This window comes from Hemicordylus capensis, chromosome 2 (genome assembly GCF_027244095.1).
Source record: "Hemicordylus capensis ecotype Gifberg chromosome 2, rHemCap1.1.pri, whole genome shotgun sequence".
NCBI lineage: Eukaryota > Metazoa > Chordata > Lepidosauria > Squamata > Cordylidae > Hemicordylus > Hemicordylus capensis.
In genome coordinates this window covers 155,256,826-155,276,600 of record NC_069658.1, presented here as the reverse complement: position 1 = coordinate 155,276,600, position 19,775 = coordinate 155,256,826, and the positions used below count along the sequence as shown (strand labels likewise).

General features: G+C 46.8%; 1 protein-coding gene across 8 annotated transcripts in view; it reads right to left on the bottom strand.

Moving 5' to 3' along the window:
* EPHA1 (EPH receptor A1) overlaps positions 1-19,775 on the bottom strand; it is a 114,748-nt gene that overhangs the window by 51,103 nt on the left and 43,870 nt on the right. The gene's annotated exons all lie outside the window — the stretch shown is intronic.

The following is a 19,775-nucleotide window of genomic DNA, read 5'->3' as shown; positions in this document are numbered from 1 at the left end:
AGGAACAAAGGAAGCTGCCTTATACTGAGTCAGACCCTTGCAGCGGCTTCTCCAGGGTTGCAGGCAGGAGTTTCTCTCAGCCCTATCTTGGAGATGCAGCCAGGGAGGGAACTTAAAACCTTCTGCTCTTCCCAGAGCAGCTCCATCTCCTAAGGGGAATATCTTACAATACTCACATGTAGTTTCCCATTCAAATGCAAACCAGGGTAGATCCTGCTTAGCAAAGGGAACAAGGCATGCATGCTGCCACAAGACCAGCTCTCCTCAGGCACAGGCTGAAGTACACATGCACACATGCAGGGATACACTGCAACATGTGGGTGTGGGTCCACACGTGCTTATCAAAAGCCACCTAAGAGAGTGGCCATCTCCAAGTATTACGGTGGTGTGCTTCCTCAAGTACTTCCTTTCATCAGTCTGAGCCCACTGCTAAAGGCAACTTCTTTCAGTGCCTCTGAGTTGTGGACAGACGGGCCATTTCCCTCTGGCACCCTCATGCCCCGCCCCCGAAGCTAACCCATGCCCACATAATGGTAGGGGATGAGAAGCTACTTTATATTGTCACACCATTGGTCCCACAGTATAAAGGCACTGCTTTATATGGAGGGACCAACATACCAGTCTTGCCTACCCTGAAGGGCTGGGCAATGGCTTTCCTGGGCCTCAGGCAGGGGTCTTTCCCACCATTTTTAACCTGACCCTTTTAACTGGAGATGGTGGAAACTGGATTCCCTGCATGCAAAGCATATGGTTTGCCACTGAGCTACAGCTTCCCCCCTAATAGCCTAGCGGCAGGACACAGCTTTGCCATTCAACACACAAACATCAAGGAAGGTTCCACCTGCCCCCTGATTTTCAGCTAACTGCAAAAGGGGCCAACTCAGCTAACCTGGCTTTCTGTAAAAAGAGCCAGCGTGGTGTAGTCGTTAGAGTGCTGGACTAGGACCGGGGAGACCCGAATTCAAATCCCCATTCAGCCATGATACTTGCTGGGTGACTCTGGGCCAGTCACTTCTCTCTCAGCCTAAGCTGCTTCACAGGGTTGTTGTGAGGAGAAACTTAAGTATATAGTACGCCACTCTGGGCTCCTTGGAGGAAGAGCGGGATATCAAATGTGAATGAATGAATGAATGAATGAATAAATAAATAAATAAATAACTTGGTCACTTAAAAGCTATTTGGGGCTAATCAGCACTTTACATGGCAAATCCTTGATTAGAACTCCCAGTGGTTTTGTTTTTACTTCAATACAGCTCTCAGTTTGAGATGTGCAGTGGCACTGAGAGAGGGAGCATTTAACTTTTTCCCCCATGCCATTTTCCATTGCTCTCCAGGGAGTTATTCGCACATGGCCTCATGCTTCGGGGTAAATGTTGAGCGAAGCCACTTTGAACTACACGTGTGGCATTGAGGGAAGCAGCCCCTCCCCTCTGCTCTTGGGTTTTGTTTTGAAACAAGTTCACATGGCATGTGTCCATATTTTCCGTTTAGCCGGGGGGGGGGGAGGAGAGCTTCCTAAAAGAGCGATATCTGCATCTCTAAAAAGAACATCCCTCTTATCAAGCTAATGATTCTGTGTCAGTGCCTTCCCTATTTGCTCTGGCCTTTTCAGAAAAAGTAGCTTAAAACAAGCATTTTAAAAATCCAGAAATATGTTGAGATAAGCTACAATTTGCATCACAAAGTCCGATTTGTGTGTGGAGTGGGTCCAAGGATCTCGAAGGGACTTCGGGGTAAGTTTGGCTGGTGTGTGAATGCACACACTCTCTTCTGAAGGAGATTCAGGGTAGAAGCCCTGTGCGTAAAGCCTCCTGGGTATTTTTCACACAGGGCTTTTTAGCTCACTTCTCTGGAATGGAGGGTGTGTGCATTCATATATCGGGCAGATTTACCCTGAAGTGCCTGCGAGCTATCAGGGAGCACTTGACACACAATTTGGGTTTTTCATTGCGCTTTAACCCGATTTATATCAGGGTTTTAAAAAAACCCACTCTTTGCATTGGTTTTTTGGGACAACTTTGGGTTCGCTGTAAAGCCTCACAGCAGCGATATAGGAAGATGCTGAAAGGCATCATCTCATACTGCACGGGAGATGACAACGGTACCACCCCCCCCTATTTTACAAAAGACAACCACAGGGCTTTGTGGTCGCCAATAGTTGACACTGACTCGACGGCACACTTTACTTTTACTTTACCTGTGAGCTATCAGGGAGCACTTCACACACAATTCGGGTTTTTCATTGCACTTTAGAGTGTAGCCCAATTTATATCAAGGTTTTAAAAAAATCCACTATCTGTGGCAATTTTGGGGGACAACTTCGGGTTTGCTGTAAAGCTTTGCAGTAAACTCGCGGTAAAGCCAGCTCTGTGAAGAAGCTGCTGTTAGATGCACAGCAGAGGGTGGGGGAAGTACTTTTACATTTTTATCTTGGGGTAACACTATTTCAGGGAGGAGGGCAGGTTTTGCAGTAGCAAGCATGACTTGTCCTTTTTGTTAAGCAGAGTCTGTCCTGGTTTGCACTTGGATGGGTGAGTGCTGTCTACTGTAAGACATTCCCTATAGAGCAGGGATTTTCAACGTTGGGTCCCCAGATGTTGTTGGACTTCAACTCCCATAATCCCCCAGCCCCAGTCGCCTTTGGTTGGGGATTAATGGAAGTCCAAGAACATCTGGGGAGCCAACGTCGAGAACCCCTGCTTTAGAGAATGGGGCTGCAGCTCAGGGGTAGAGCATCTGCTTGCATGCAGGCTCACTCCCTGGTAGGGCTGGGAGAGACTCCTGCCTTGCACCTTGGAGAGCTGCTGCCAGTCAGTGTACACAGTTCTGAGCTAGACACACCATAGCGCAGCTTACTATGTTACATGCAAATATGTGTGCATTGTAAAAAATCCAAAATCCTGGATAGCTGTTTTGGAAGGGAATAATTTAGAACAGAGAAACAGCAGAGGGTCCTTAGCTGGTTTCCTTCCTACCACTTCTCTTCTCTCTCTTTCCCACTCTTAGCTGTTTACCCTGCACTAAATTCCAGATATGTGTTTGCAGGGCTCAGTGTATCTGGAATCTGAGGGAAATGACTTGCTTAGTGAGCATGAAGTTGCCGGTTCGAATCCCCTATATTGGGCAGCAGCGATATAGGAAGATGCTGAAAGGCATAATCTCACACTGCGCGGGAGATGACAATGGTACCACCCCCACTGTATTCTACCAAAGACAACCACAGGGCTCTGCGGTCACCAACTCTACGGCACACTTTGCTTGACAACCAGCTTGGGGAAGGAGAGTTAGGTAGGGAAAGGGTTAAGCACCACAGACCCCAGCTGCCACTTCTCCACTCCAAATCCCCACCTCCCAAAGAAGATTTTCCCCCTAATAAAAGTAACATTCAGGGTTGTTTTTTAAAAATCATACATGCACATTTAACGACACACCCTCATTGATCTCACATAGCAACCCTATGAGGGAAACCACAGCCATTCCCATGGTGCAGATGAGGAGGAGGAGGAGGAGGAGAAGGAGACAAGGCTCAAAGTTCCTGGGGGAGACTTTCCCAAGGCAGTCAGAGAAATGCTTCAGCTTATCCTACTGCTGCACAAAGATAGTCACACAGTCCACAGGTGAAAACCCTCATATTTTTGTATCTTTGATTTTCAAACTGGGGGTGGGGTGGGGTCATTTTCCTTTGGACTTAATAACCACACACACATTTTGTTTTGAAAATCAGCTGGGGGCAAGATTTCCAATATAAATGTAAGCTACTGAGCATCTTTAATTGATGCCATGGACGTTTGGACTCCTTTTTGAGGGAGGGGCAATGTCTAGTCCCGGTTTTCTCTCATCAGACCTGATATTTGGGGATAAGTGTATTTGTTCAAGGGGTGAGGAAGAGAAAATAGAATGGAATGAAGAACTGGGAGGGCCCAAATCAGAATAATGGAGTGACTGTGGGATTTTTGTTTTTGTTTTTGTTTTTTGCAGGAATGGGGAAAGACTGGAGTTTGGCAACCCACAAGAGAGTTTGATTTACACTAATCTTAATCTTTTAATCCGTGGCTTTTTAATCCATTGTGGTTTTTTTTTTTAAACACCTGAGGTATGTATTACAACATTTTTCGTTGAAATAGTCTATGCACATCTGCTCTTCTTTAATCTGTGTACATTACGGTTGCCAACATTACACTGGCTGAAATCAGGACAAGGGGGGAGTTGGTTGGGGAGTCTTGGGGCGGGGCCATCTAGGGGCAGAACTTGGCCCCAGGTGGCAAGGTTGCAGCCAGGTCCTCCAGAGCCAGCTCCCAGGCAAGTGTGCTTACCAGTGCTGGCTGCCCCTGCATGGCAGCGGCAGAGCGGGGACGGCAGCGAGAGCTCTGCCCGCCTCTCAAACTCCGTCAGTGGAGGGTGGTTCAGGGTGGGTGCACGGAGGCCTGAAATCTGCCTCATTTGGGAGGTAGGTCGGCCAGGTGAGGAGCTCTTTTGCCTTCTCTTCCACCTGTCTCCAGCACGCCCACCCCGCCCTCAACTGTTATATTTGGGAGGCAGGCGGAGCTCTCGCGGCCGTCCTCGCTCTGTCACCGCATGCAGTGGCAGCTTTGAAAGGTTTCTTTAAAAGTTATAAAAAGAAGTCAAAAAGCATGAGAAATTGAGCCCCAAACAGGACAAGCATTTCTCCCCAGGAAATGGGGACATCCCACGCAATGTGGGACAGTTGGCATCTCTAATGCACACGGAAGCATCTGTTTAGAAACATTAAACCTGGATAGGCTGTTTTTGTTTTTAAGTTCAGCATAGAGCAAGATATGTGGGTTCATATCATATGTGGATTTGTTAAGGATCTAATTTTTAGTATTACCACTAATAATAGGAAACTGATTATCCAGCCCAGTGGTACCCAACCTAGCTTCCTCCAGATGTTGCTGAACTACAACTCCCAGCACCCCCAGCTACAATCTATTATGGCTGGGGGTGCTGGGAGTTGTAGTTCAGCAACATCTGGGGAGAACCCAGGTTGGGAACCACTGATCTAGACCCTTCAAACTGGTTTCTGGGCGGGCTATGGGGTGGAGACTGGCTTGGTCAGCCTGATGTATGATCTCCAATTAGCAATTGACAGCTTTTGATACTATCTACCACAGTAGGAGAGGAGAGCCGGTCTTGTGGTAGCAAGCATGACTTGTCCCCTTAGCTAAGCAGGGTCTGCCCTGGTTCCATATGAATGGGAGACTTGATGTGTGAGCACTGCAAGATATTCCCCTCAGGGGATGAAGCCGCTCTGGGAAGAGCAGAAGGTTTCAAGTTCCCTCCCTGGCTTCTCCAAGATAAGGCTGAGAGAGATTCCTGCCTGCAACCTTGGAGAAGCCGCTGCCAGTCTGTGAAGACAATACTGAGCTAGATAGACCAATGGTCTGACTCAGTATATGGCAGCTTCCTGTGTTCCTATCCTCCTAGAGCGTATGAGGGGGGTTGAGGGTGGGAGACACTGCTTTGCAGTAGCTGTGCTCAAACATCTTGGGCAGATTCCAGATGGTGTCTCTTGGAGTCTGTTGCTTTTCAAAATCTGAACTTTTATATGGTGTCCCCCGAGGTTCCATATTATCTCCAATGCTTTTTAACATCTACATGAAACAGCTGGGAGATACCTTCAGGAGATTTGGTGCAGGGTATTATCAGTATGCTGATGACACCCAAATTTATTTTTCCATGTCAACACCATCAGGAGGAAGCATAACCTCCCTAAATGCCTGCCTGGAGGTAGTGGTAGGCTGGATGAGGGATAACAAAATGGGACTGGATCCAGATAAGACAGAGGTACTTATATAAGTTGTTGTTGTTGTTATTGTGTGGGGTCGGAACTCAGGATATAACTTTGATCTGCTGATTCTGGATGAGGTCACACTTCCCCAAAAGTAACAGGTATGCAGTCTCAGGGTGCTTCTGGACCCTAACCTCTCCCTGGTGTCCCATGCTGAGGCGGTAGCCCGAGATGCTTTCTAACAGCTTTTGCTGATATACCAGCTGTGTCTATTTCTTGAGATATATTGATTGATTGATTGTTTGATTGATCACATTTGTACGTCGTCCCAAACTTACTTAAAACAATTTAACAATTTAAAAATCATCCACAAATTAAAACATTAAAATGTTAATGTTTTAAAACCTCCAGACTTGACTATTGTAATGTGCTCTATGTCAGGCTGCCTTTGTACACAGTCCGGAAACTGCAGTTGGTCCAGAATGTGGCAGCCAGGTTGGTCTCTGGGTTATCTCTGAGAGACCATATTACTCCTATACTAAAAGAGCTACACTAGCTCCCAATAAGTTTCTGGGCAAAATACAAAGTGCTGGTTATACCCTATAAAGCCCTAAACAGTTTAGTTTCTGGATACGTAAGGGAACATCTTCATCGCCATGAGCCCCACCACCCATTGAGATCACCTGGAGAGGTTCGTCCGCCATTGATACCGTCTGGAGAGGTTCGTCTGCAATTGCCACCAGCTTGTCTGGTGGCTATGCAGGGACAGGCCTTCTCTGTTGATGCCCCGAGACCCTGGAATGCACTCCCAGCTGAAATAAGAGCCTCCTCATCTTTGACAACTTTTAAAAAGTATTTTAAAACTTATATTGTTACCCAAGCTTTTTAACGCAACTGTAGTTTTAAATTGTTTTAAAGTTTTCATTTTTAATCTGTTTTATGTTGTAAACTGAGATGGAAGTTTGGGGCAGTCTACGAATCTGGAAAATAGATAGACAGACAGACAGATAGATAGATAGAAGCATACACATATACTGCTTTTCAACAAAAAAGTTCAAAAAGCAATTTAGAGAACTAAAGGTGTCAGAAGCTAGTTCCATGCATGATCTAAAAAGAAGCACACAGGAGACATCAGCAATAGCCACTGGGGAGTGGGATGCCATGCTGGAGTGAACAGTGACAGTGGATCTTCTTCTGCTAAATATTAGAGACCCACAAACATGCCTTTTTACCCACTCCACTCATGCCTATTAAATCACTTACTAAGTTTTCTGATAAATGGTTTGTGTATTTTTATAGGACTCTGTGACCCTCAGGGACATATTTCTGGAAGCCAAAGAGTACTTTTGGAGTGAGGAGAGAGCAGCAAAAATCACTCCTCCCCTGCTGCATGTGCAATCAGCTGCAATGCACGCCTTTGGCTGAGCTCCACAGCAGCCTCTCTGCAAAGGTTCAGCTCTTGCTCTGTCCTGCTGTGGAACATGTCGACCAATGGGATGTAGTCATGACTAACTTAGTCTGAATCCTGCCCCATTTTCTTAATACGAGTTAACGATTGACAGTTCTGCAGAGAGGGGAAGACACAAGAATTTGGAAAGGTGATACATACTTTTCCTCAGCTGAGGAAAGAGGTTGATGTGCGAGTGTACAGGAAGACAAAATAAATGACTAGCGACAAGCAGCTTTGGGGGTGAGACAGAGAGTGACTAAGAGACTCCCTTGGCCCCAAGCTTGGAAATTTACCCCAGGCTTTAACCTGGGTTTAAGGGTGCAAGTGCACCCTTAACCCCAGGTTTGGGGTGATGTGTATGTGTGGGCTGTAGCAGTCCATGCACACACAGAGCCGGGCGGCAAGAGCTCCTGGTTGAAGGAGGATCCCTCAATGCACGGTGCTCAGCGGTGTGTTGATGGATGCTGGAGGACCTCCTCCTCTGGTTCCCCGTGCTGCCACATGCTGTGGTGAGGAGCAGAGCAAAATAGGGCGGGAGATCGTGTGAGGCACACCAGCCCTCCCCACCACTGGCAATTATGGTTGTGTACACAGCCTCTAAATGTAGAAGCTAAGACAGTGCTGAAAACACTGACGCGAGGCACTTTAGAGTGCAGACGGGTGTCTCTGGGGATCTGGTATCATTTCTGGTGGACTTAGAGGTGCCTATGAGGTTGTCCTCATGATCAGCCCTACCCGGGTAGGGCACTGCTAGCCTGGATAGGGCTGGTCGTGAGAACGGCGAGGATTGCTCCGGATCCTGGCATGCCTCTGCTGGGTAGCCCAGGTTTGAAACCGGGGCTAAAAGCGAGGTAGGAAAATGCACATGCACACCTCCTACCTCACTGCTGGCAACTCCTTTCAGCCTGCTGGCAGCTAAACTAACTATAGAGCCAGGGGGAAGATACACCAACGCACTGCACTGCTCGCACAGTGCATTGTGGGTGATCTGGTGGCGGGGCTTCACTCCCCCACTTGTTTGGGCACGTGAGCCGTGGAGCCCAGATCAGGCTCTGGATCGTGTGGGGGGAAGGTAGGTTGTATCCTCCAGCCCTCCCCAGCTCCAGAAGTCACATGAATGACTTTTATAAGTTTCTTCCTTTCACTTGATGACATATATTGACATAGGTTTGTGTTTTATATTTGTAAATAAACCAAATATTACAAAGACATCATAAGCCCCTATCGATCTCTTCTTCAGAGGAAGCCAGAATCCAAGAAGTTCTGAACTCCTGAAACTCCTCACCATTTGGGGAAGTGGGGAGCATATGAAACCAGATGGAGAGGTTTGTGTTTTGGTTTTAAATATATATATATATATATATATATATATATATATATATATATATGAAGGAATTGTTATGTGAATTCCCACCTGCAGTCTGAAGTGGTTCAGCCCAGACATAGGTTTTACCATCGTGGTAAGAACAGGGCACACTGGGTCCTAAGCTGCAGTCAAGAGAAGAAGACTTCTATACGAAGTGGCCATTGGAAAGCAGAATCCTTTTGCCTGCCGTTCACAAGCCTCCTGCCTCCTGCAGCAGCTTCAGCTGGCCTCTTGCCAGCAAAAGGGCGGGTGTCCCACACAGCTCCCTGAGCCCCACAGACACACCCTCCAGTTCTGAGGGAAAGGATTGCTAGTCACCTAGCCTGCCCTTCAGGAACCAACAAGCTCCCAGGAAGTGGTTGTTGCTGCTGCTGCTGCTCCCTTAACTACACCATCTCCAGTTCCATCCTGAGTTAAGAAGTTCAGAAAGGGAGTTCTTCCCAGGGTGTGGGGGGAAAGACTGTGCATTTAGGGGTGTGTGTGTGTGTGTGTGTGTGTGTGTGTGTGTGTGTGTGTGTGTGTAAATGCATGCGTGCGTGTGTGAGATTTTAGCTTTTTTGCATGTTCTTGGGTTTATGGAGTTTCTTAATGAGTGGGTGTTAAACCAAGCACACCATGCAGATTTCATTATGTCCTTTGTCTGTAACAAAAGACAGGAAGCACAGCTGAGAAGTGGGGCATCCTTAAAAGAAAGAAACATACATATTTTGTATATGTGGTGGTAGGTTAAATACCCAGAGAATCTGCTCAAAGGCATTTGCGCGATCTCGCTCTCTCTCTTTCCCCCTCCTTCCCCCCCACACTGTTGCATAGTCATATGAGAGCTATGGGTTTCTGAAAATAATAATTCTTCCTCTACAAGGGAAAAACCATAGTCTGGTTATTATTTTTAATGGCAGGCATCCATGTGGGAGATTTTTTCTCTTTAAAGTACAACTGTTGAAGGAAAAGATAACAGATAACTATCTGTTAACAGAAAAAAGATAAATGTAATAACAGCACAACAAATTTCTTTCCTCTGTGTCTAATTCATATTTGGCTTCCATTGGAGACAAACAAGTTTATGCGTATTAGCACCGCTGAGCCACTTACTGTAGCTGTCGCTGATAGGAGGAAACCAGACTCTACTCTACAAACTTTTATTGTTGGTATAAAACTATCATGACATCCCTTGAAGGATACTGGGGATTGTAATCTGGTCTGGGTGACAAAACAAAGCACTAGAAAAACGATCTTAGCTCAAGTGACTGATACCAGGGGCGTAGCTATAATTGAACGAAAAGGTTCAAAGAACACGGGCCCCCAGCTCTAGAGGGCCCTCCAGCTACATCCCTCCCTATTTTCTTCATTATCTCCCTCAGTCTGGGGGGCCGCTGGAAAGAGGGATGAACACGGGCCCCCTCTCCCCTAGCTACGCCCCTGACTGATACATTTTAACACATTTTCCCTACACGCAGAGGCAGACGCCAAATTCAGATGTAACCCTTCACCTCCGGTTTCCTTGGACGCACATCCAAATTTGGGAAAGCAGAGTTGAAGGAGAGAAGGGACCCAGCTGGCCTCTTCCAGAGTAGCTTGGGCCACCTCTGGCCTGGGCCTTCTCCGGTCCTTTGTGGGGCCACCAAGTTGTGTGGTCACGCAAATGGTCGCCGTGCATGCATGGAGGTCATTAGAATGGGCCGGAGAAGGCCTGAACTGGGCCGCTGCTGGCCCGGGCTACTGTGGGGGAAGCTGGCAGGGATGGATGGGGAGCTGCTGCCACCTCCGCTGCTTCTGCCAAAAATTGAGTTGAGTACCCCTGACTCCTCTCCCACCGCCTCTCTAGGCTTATGAAAGCCCCACTACCACTTTACTGGCAAAGGGGAATCCTACCAGATTCCCCTTTACCAACAGACCCCCAAACCGGTCCACGAAAGTTAGGCAGCTGAACCAGACTGGGTCCGGTTCGAATCCAGTTCATATTCAAACCAAACCGGCAGAATCAGTTCTGTGCACATCCCTATCGCTGATTGTAGAGAGGCTGCGCCCCTGCATGTCCAAAAGTGGATGGGAGAGCAGGGCGAGGGGGTGCGGGGTCCAGTGGACCCACGGTTCTGCATTACAGCTACAGGGGGCCAGAATTTGTGTTTGGAGGCTTCCCGCAGCCTCTTACAGATGGATGAGCCATGGCTACTATCCGGAGTCTTTTCCAGAGATTACACTCTAGTTGTCTTTCTTTCTTAATGCCAGTCTAAGGTAATTTCTAGATAAGAACATGCTGCTCTACTTGCAGAATGCAAAGACACAGCATGCTATAAGGCTGAAAAGTTATGGATGGCATGCTGAGGGAAGCTGGAGAGGAATTCATTGGCAGAATAAGCAATAGATCCAGTGACTCAGTCTAAGATCATTTGTTTAGTTTTATCCTGCAGAAAGATTCCTTTGCCCAGCATGGCCAGGGCCATGTTGTCAGACTGTCTAATTAATATTAGGATGTTCAATGAGGCAGAGCCCATAATCTGGCAGCAGAGCACATCCTGTGGGCATGCAGATGGCGCCAGGTGAAATCTCTGGTATTTCCAGGTAGGAAGCCTGGGAAAGACCTTTGCATGACACCTTGGAGTTACAAGGCACCAGATTAAGCTCCTGATAGTTCTAGGAAAGGGATTTCAGGTGGTGATGCTGGGTCAGGTAGACATTGGCCTTGCTCAGTACAAGGCAACATCTTATTATTATAGTTACGGTAACATGTCTGTAGTGCAGGCATTTTGACAGACCTGTTCTAGACTGGAAAGTGGGGTACAGATTAAACGAAGTGTTTAAAAAAACCCAACACCAAATACCTTTACAACAGCCCTTTCATGCAGGCCAGTATTATTTTTAAACTCCCTATTTCAGATGGTGAAAAGCTGAGACTAAAACAAAAGAGTCTTGCATATCTCATTTTGCAGCTGAGGGGTCATTAGAGCCAAGGACTTGGGACTCACCATGTTAAATATTTATATCCTGCCTTTCCATCAAATAAATAATGGTGAAGCAAGTTGTTTCACCACAGTCTGAGTAAATAAAACTTGGAGCAGAGCAGAGTTCTTTCTGACAGGGATGAGAAATGTGAGTTCCCTGTAGTTGCCCCCTTCTCTGGCCAAGAGGTATAGCTGGGCTGGTCTTCGCATTGTCAAAGTGTTCTTCTTGGGAGGCATCCTAACATCCCTATTATCCAAGCCTCCTTTTCCACCGATCAAAGGCCACAACTGTCACTTGCTCCATACGTCTTATCCTTTGGTTGCAAATGCCAGCACTTGGCAGATTACTCCACACACTTTGGTACCTGTGCTGCAACTTTCAGCTGCATGGAGAAGAGGCTGATGCTTTGGCAGGCAGTGGCAGCCAATGCTCGGCCAATCCCTTTGCTAGGGCATTGTTCCAAGGGCATTGTTTCCTAGCCCTGAAGATGTTAAGTTATTTACATGGCATGTAGCAGAGGTGCCATGAGCCAGGGTCACACTGAGGATCCCGAAAGGCCTGATAAGACATTGGACTTACCCTAACCCTAATACCAGGAGGTTTCCCAGAAAGCAGGCTTTACTGCGATTCAAAGTTGCCCCCCAAAACCAATGCAAAAAGTGGAATTTTTTACTCTGGATATAAATCAGATGGGCTAGACTCTTAATGCGCAGTGAAAAACCTGAATCATGTGTGAAGTGCTTCCTGATAGCTCTCAGGCACTTCGGGGAAAATTTGGCCGATATGTGAAAGCACACCCTCCATTCTGGAGGAGATGTGAACTAAAAGCCGGGCGTGAAAAACTTCCTGGAACCTGTGCTATACAACTCAGTAGCTGTGCTGTACAGACTCCTTTGTGCTCCTGATAGTCAAAGCCAAAGTAGAGGTGAGGGAGACATCCACATTTGCTAATTCATGCCCAGTATAAAGCAGGCATTTATCTACTTTTTATACCTAGCTTCAAGAGAGTTGAACCCTCCCTCCATTCACTGCTCTGTCACTTGGCTCTTTTCTCCCCAGACTGGCTCAGTTCACAGCTGCCTGTAGAGCAGCCTGAAGAGGAAGAGCTCAAGGAGTTATGGTGATGGAGCAGGGAAGGCTCCCTTCACACAGCTTTTGTTATTAAAAGTAGACACACCCACACACACCCACTCCATCCTCACTTGACATGTGAACTGGGCAGAGAAGTGAGGAGCAAATGTGGCTGCTTCCATCATATCTAGTTTGTTCCTCAGTCAGTGGCAGCAGGTTTAGGAGAGTCATACTACCCCCTAGTTGAAGACCACAGGGGTCACATCTGCATCGAACATTTCTCTGGACTATATGAATAACCTGAAGACAGGGGTACAACCATTTAGGGAAAGGGGTCCCCTTCAGTTTTTCAGACTCTCATGCTTTGGAACATAGGAAGCTGCCATAAGTACTGAGTCAGACCATTGGTCTATCTAGCTCAGTATTGTCTTCACAGACTGGCAGCGGCTTCTCCAAGGTTGCAGGCAGGAATCTCTCTCAGCTCTATCTTGGAGATGCCAGGGAGGGAACTTGGAACCTAGATGCTCTTCCCAGAGCAGCTCCATCCCCTGAGGGGAATATCTTACAGTGCTCACACTTCTTGTCTCCCATTCATTTGTAACCAGGGCGTACCCTGCTTAGCTAAGGGGACAAGTCATGTTTGCTACCACAAGACCGGCTCTCTATGAGACTACATGTCTCTATAAGACTCTAGTCTTATAGTCTAGTCTAAGTCTCTATAAGACTACATGACTATACCTCAGGAGCACCTTGTATTATGGCAATATGATGCCCTGTTGCTAGTGGGGGATTTTCTCCTATAGCAGTGATGATGAAGTTACAATTAATTGGGTATGTTTTCCCCATGTACCTTTTGTCATTCAGGATATGGGCTGGAGCAATAAGCCACTGAGCTTGTGGCTGTGGAATGCTCGACCTCCATGATGGGTTTGGATTTCCGGCTTGTGCAAGCTTTGCTGAGTAATGACATCAGGTTTATAGTGAAGCCTTCCAATTGCTTCACCACAGTACAAATGGGCAAACCTGGTCCAGGTCCTTGCATGACAAAAAGGTCACATGTAACTATTTGGGCATATGGTAGCCCCTGGAAATCTTCATGAAATTTATGTGTTAGTGGCCTTTGGAAAACCAGGCATATGGAAAAACAGAGGATCATACTCAACGAGGTCGTTCTCATGACCAGCTCTGCCTGGGCTAGCACAGCCCTACCCAGGTAGAACTGCTCATGAGAACCACTGGTGCTCCTCGACACCCTTCAAGGGATGTTTTTTACCCAGGATAAAAGTGAGGTTAGAGGAGCACACCCCCTTCCCTCACTACCCGGTCGTGTGGGCAGGCTGCCGACAGCCATGTAAACTATAGAAGCCAGGGAAAGGAGCGACTTGACCTATAGCGTTCCCCTAATGCATGGCACTGCTCATGTGGTGCATTATGGGATATCTGCAGGCTGAGTGTCCTCCCTCTGGTCTAAGAATCAGATCACTGCTTGCTACAGTGCTGATTGTGTGGGTGCATGAGCAGCGACACCCGCAGGCAACCAGCAATTGTGTGTGTGTGTGTGTGTGTGTGTGTGTGTGTGTGTGTGTGTGCGGCGGGGGGGGGGAGGTAGGTAGGCTCTTGCTTTCCTCCCAGCCCTCCCCAACCCCTGTATGATGGTTGTGGGAACAACCTTAATGTGATCTAGCTAGAGCTGAAATAAATTTGCTCCCCTCAAATTCTCCTCTTGAAACATGCACCACATACTCTCTTGACAAATACCGAAATATTTGAAACATATTGAAACAAATACTGAAATATCTTGAAACATGCACCACATACTCTCTTGAATATTTGACAAATACTGAAATATTTGTCAAATATTCTTTGAATCTTTGCTATTTGTATTTTGACATTTCATAATATTTGGTTTCAATATTTGAATTATTAGTTATTTGATTTCATTCACTGTTATCTGAATGCTGATATCTGACAATATTTGATAGCTGTCATGCAATAGTATTCCCATTTGACAGTATTCTGATAACTGATTTGAAATTGTGTAGTAGAAGTCATGAGTAGTATTTATCATTTGACGGCTAGTAAGATTTTATATTTGATCCTTGTCAAACCAAAATAATCAAGGGATGCCAGTAAGTCTACAACATCCAAACTTTAACAGGGTGGGTGGGGGTGGAATCATATCAAGAACTTGAATTTGAGATTTTTGTATTTGAAACCTGACTGATGAATTAATAATGTTTACCAATTTTGAATATTTATGAATATTTGCTTCAGCTCTAGTACTAGCTATGGCACCCTAAATTCATGGTCTTATGCCTGCTGCCACCTGCACCCAAAATGCTTCCCATGGGAATGCATGCAGCAATTTCAGGTGGCCACTAAACTGTATAGCCAGCCAATTGTGAGAGTTGATCCTTGTGCCTTATCCGCATGGTAGTGAGAAGTACCCCATCAGAAAACTGAAGAGGTTGGTTCACATCACTAGACGTTCCTCCATCCCACCCCTCAAAAGTCCCTCCACCTAGAAAAGCAATGTTAGGAGTCAGAGTGCTCAGACAGAACTCTTCTAGGAACATAGGAATATCGGAAGCTGCCCTATACCGAATCAGACCACTGGTTCTTCTAGTTCAGTTTTGTCAGCTCTGACTGGCCGTGGCTGCTCCCACACAGGCTAGTTTTCTAAATGCAGGGGAAATATTTATTATATGTATACTTCTCTTTTGACTAAAAGATCTTCAGATTTGTTTGGTATGGAGGGGCACTTCATGAAGTGAACTCCCCGCTGTATGGCAGTTTGCAGTCCAAACATGTTGACCATTTCAGTGAAGATTAGGCCTTGGTTTCTGTAGACTGCAAGACAGGGCAAGAAGGGCCAGTGGGTTTTGCACTGAAATCAGTTCAAGTGCCCTCACCTTTCCAGACTGGGCATGGAGCCCAGAGAAGTTGAGAAGCACAGAACTGGAAGCAGCCATATCACAGACCGTGCGGCTAGGGGATAATCAGATAACATTCGAATCGGATGTTGACAGTAAGTGGCAGTGACGGCCTCCCTCTTTGGCAGCCTCTGCCCTATGCAGCAGCATTCATTAATCTGATCCTGATGTTTGTGTAGGTGTGCACACGCTGCATAGGAATTAACCGGCAGGACAGAACGTTTGCTGTTTTCCATGTCTCTTGCCACTTCTGCCCGGAAAAACCAAAGGTGGAATGGTATAATGCAAAGGTATAATGCCCTCATACAAAACTATGGTGTGGCCACACCTGGAGTCCTGCGTACAATTCTGGTCACCACATCTAAAAAAGGACATTGTAGAACTGGAAAAGGTGCAGAAGAGGGCAACCCAGATGATTGGGGCCTAAAGCACCTTTCTTATGAGGCAAGGCTACAACACCTGGGGCTATTTCATTTAGAAAAAAGATGACTGCAGGGAGACATGACAGAGATCTATAAAACCATGCATGGTGTGGAGAAAGTGGATAGAGAGAAATTCTTCTCTCACACACATAACACTAGAACCAGGGGTCATCCCATGAAATTGATTGCCAGGAAATCTAGGACCAGGAAACGGAAGTACTTTTTCACACAACACATAATCAACTTGTGGAATTCTCTGCCACAAGATGTGGTGACAGCCAACAACCTGGATGGCTTGAAGAGGGGTTTGGATAACTTCATGGAGGAGAGGTCTAACACTGGCTACTAGTTGGAGGGCTATAAGCCACCTCCAGCCTGAGAGGCAGGATGCCTCTGAGTACCAGTTGCGGGGGAGTAACAGCAGGAGAGAGGGCATGCCCTCAACTCCTGCCTGTAGGCTTCCCGAGGCATCTGGTGGGCCACTGTGTGAAACAGGATGCTGGACTAGATGGGCCTTGGGCCTGATCCAGCAGGGCTGTTCTTATGTTCTTATGGAAGAAGAGCTGAAGACAAAGAAAGTTGTCAACAGACAGATAGAAGCTCCTGCTGTACCTACCTATGGTTATACTAGCAAGAGAGTGATGGAGTAAGCTACTACTACTACTACTACTACTACTATTATTATTATTACATTTTATATGCCACTCTTCCTCCAAGGAGCCCAGAGCGGTGTACTACATACTTAAGTTTCTCCTCACAACAACCCTGTGAAGTAGGTTAGGCTGAGAGAAAAGTGACTGGCCCAGAGTTACCCAGCTAGTATCGTGGCTGAATGGGGATTTGTACTCGGGTCTCCCCGGTCCTAGTCCAGCACTCTAACCACTACACCAAGCTAGAGATCACCAGGATGGGAAGAGGAGCTGGTTATTAAAAGTATTGATACACTGCTTTTCAATAAAAAGTCCTTAAAGTGATTTATATGGCACACAACATAATAAGCCACCAACAACAGCCACTGGAGAAACACCATGCTGGGCTGAGTGCCCTCTCCAAGTGCCCTCTCCCTGCTAGACATGAGAGCCCCGGCTTTAAAAGGTGCCTCTTTGCCCAGTTAGCAGGTGTTGATCTGGAGATCACTTGTTCAAGCTTGGAAACGTGACTTTACCATAGTGGCTCCAGTTCACTGAAGTTCCCTGGTAGAGATCCTACTTCAGTCATGGACTCACAAGACAGGCCACATGAACTCTCTCAGTTCCACCCCACCCGCATCTGCAGTAAAGGGTTAATTAAACAGGCCTACCTTACAAGACTGTTGGAAGGAATTTTGAGATAATAAGGTTTTCACACGACCATTGTGAGCGGGGCTGGGGAGGGCGAGGGAAAGGCAGGAGCACGCCTACCTTCTCCCACATGACCTCTTTCCCCTCCTTGCCACACTGCTCACACACTACATGATTGCCGCTGTGGTGAGCGTTATGGCGAGGTGGATGCTGGGGAAATGAAGATGGAAACGAAGAGACAAAAATCCCACAAGGCTGTGAACAGGTTTATTTGAGCCCAACGTGTGTTGGCTGAAGCCTTCTTCAGGGGCAAAATCTCAGAGTAGCCAAAGCTAATGAAGCACATTTGTTGCTGATACCTCATTCACTTTGGCAACTCTAAGATTTTGCCCCTGAAGAAGCCGACACACGTTGGACTCAAATAAACCTGCACCGTGGGACTTTTGTCTCTTCATTTTCATCAGTATTTGGTGTCTCTCATTTTTCTTCATCTATTGGGGAAATGAAATCAGTCTCCAAGTATCCCATTATGCACCGTGTGATGATGTGAGCAGCACAGTGCATTCTGGAAATGCTAGAGGCTGGGCTGCTCCATCCCCCGGCCTCTATCATCCACATGGCTGCTGGCCGCCCAAAAGGAACTGCCAGCAGCCCAGCTACCCACACAGCTGGACAGTGAGGCAGGAGGGTGTGTGTGCACTGTGCAGGCCCTCTAGCCTCACTTTTAAAGTAAAGTGTGCTGTCAAGTCAATTTCGACTCCTGGCGCCCACAGAGCCCTGTGGTTTTCTTTGGGTAGAATACAGGAAGGGTTTACCATTGCTTCCTCCCACGCAGAATGAGAGGATGCCTTTCAGCATCTTCCTATATCGCTGCTGCCCAATAAAGTACCAGCCGGGATTCGAAGCGGCAACCTTCTGCTTGTTAGTTAAGCATTTCCCTGCTGTACTATTAGGTGGCTTTTTAACCTCACTTTTAGCCGTGGTTAAAAACCTGGGCTACCCGGCCGAGGAATGCCAGGATCAGTCCTGATCCCGGCAGCCCTTATGAGCAGCTCTACCTGGTTAGGGCTGCTGTAGCCCAGGTAGAGCTGCTCATGAGAATGACCTCAATGTCTGTGAAGTGTTTTGAGCATGCTAAAGATAAGGGCCAAGATACTAAAGCTGTGCTTGTGCCACGAACAACGTTGCACTAGCACAAGCAGATTGCACATCCGCACAAAATCATGGGGTATTTTGGAACTGTGCTATTGCACAAAAGTGCAGCATTAGGATGTCAGGCAACAATACTTTTATATAACTAAATGCATAGCTGTTGTTTTAGATGGAGTAATAGCTAGCTCTTAACTGATTTAATGAGTAGATTAACCAATTTATTAAAGGCTGAGTTGATTAATCGAGAGGGCCAATTTTAAAGGTGAGGGCAATTTTAATTAGTGTACCTGTGAGGTTTAGGCCCATACTTATTCTTGATGCTCTTTTTGATTCTTGAGTGTCATTGTAACAAGAGATGAAAATGAAAATATTAACAATGTCTTTTCCCTATAACAATGAGTTCTAGTCCATTAAATTGAAAGTTATTTTACACTTCTTCAGTATCCCAGAACACACCATTGTTAAGAAGCTGGTAATAGGCATATTGGTTAAAATTTCACTCACTCCCTCATTCATTCAAATGGAGGTAATAAATCAAGGGAATATTCTTTAACTGGTTGGCAATACTAGTAATAATTGCTGAGGAGAGCATTTGCATGTCTTAGCCTCTGAACACGGAAGTTGCACTTAGCTGACATGGTTAAGAGGCATTGTTAAGACCTCTCCCTCATGAATTGGTTTGCCTTTCTGAAAAGCCACTTATAGGAACACATGACTCTGTCGCAAGTCACAGAGGCTATTCTCATGAGCAGCCTGGGTTGGGCTGCTTGTGTGCTGCGCTGGGATCAAGGCCGATCCTGGCACAGCCGCCCGGCCTAACCCGCCCTTTTACCCTGGCCTTTAGCCAGGGTTAAGGGCGTGATTGTGCTCTTAACCCCGGCACCGGGGTCATGCAGCCCAAGCACACACAGGGTCGGGCGCCTAGAGTGCTCAACTCACAGGGGAATCCCTAAATGCCCTGGGCTGCTTGCACGGTTCATTTAGGGATTCCTGGAGGCTGGAACTCATTTTCCTGGTCTCCAGAGATCCACACTGCTGGAAGCAGTGTGGACTGGGTGACCACACGAGCAATGTGGCCCACACATCAAGCGGAATCATCCGGGGGTGGGGGAAGGTAAAATCGATCTTGCCTTTCCCCCATGTCCTCCCCACCCTCAGAGAATGGCCATATGCACGGCCTTACTGTCTCTTAGATATTTTCACTGACTTAGTAAATACATATGCCAGTGTTTCCCATCTTTTGCCCGAGACACACTTCTAAATAGAAAAGTGTGTCTGTACTGCCCCTCAGTATGCTCTCTCTCTCTCTTTATTTCTGGCACCACCAGCAGCAAAGCTGCTGCACAATTTTTATTTATTTGCTTGTTATGTGCCAGGAAGGATGGGTCCCTCCCAAGTGCATTATGGGG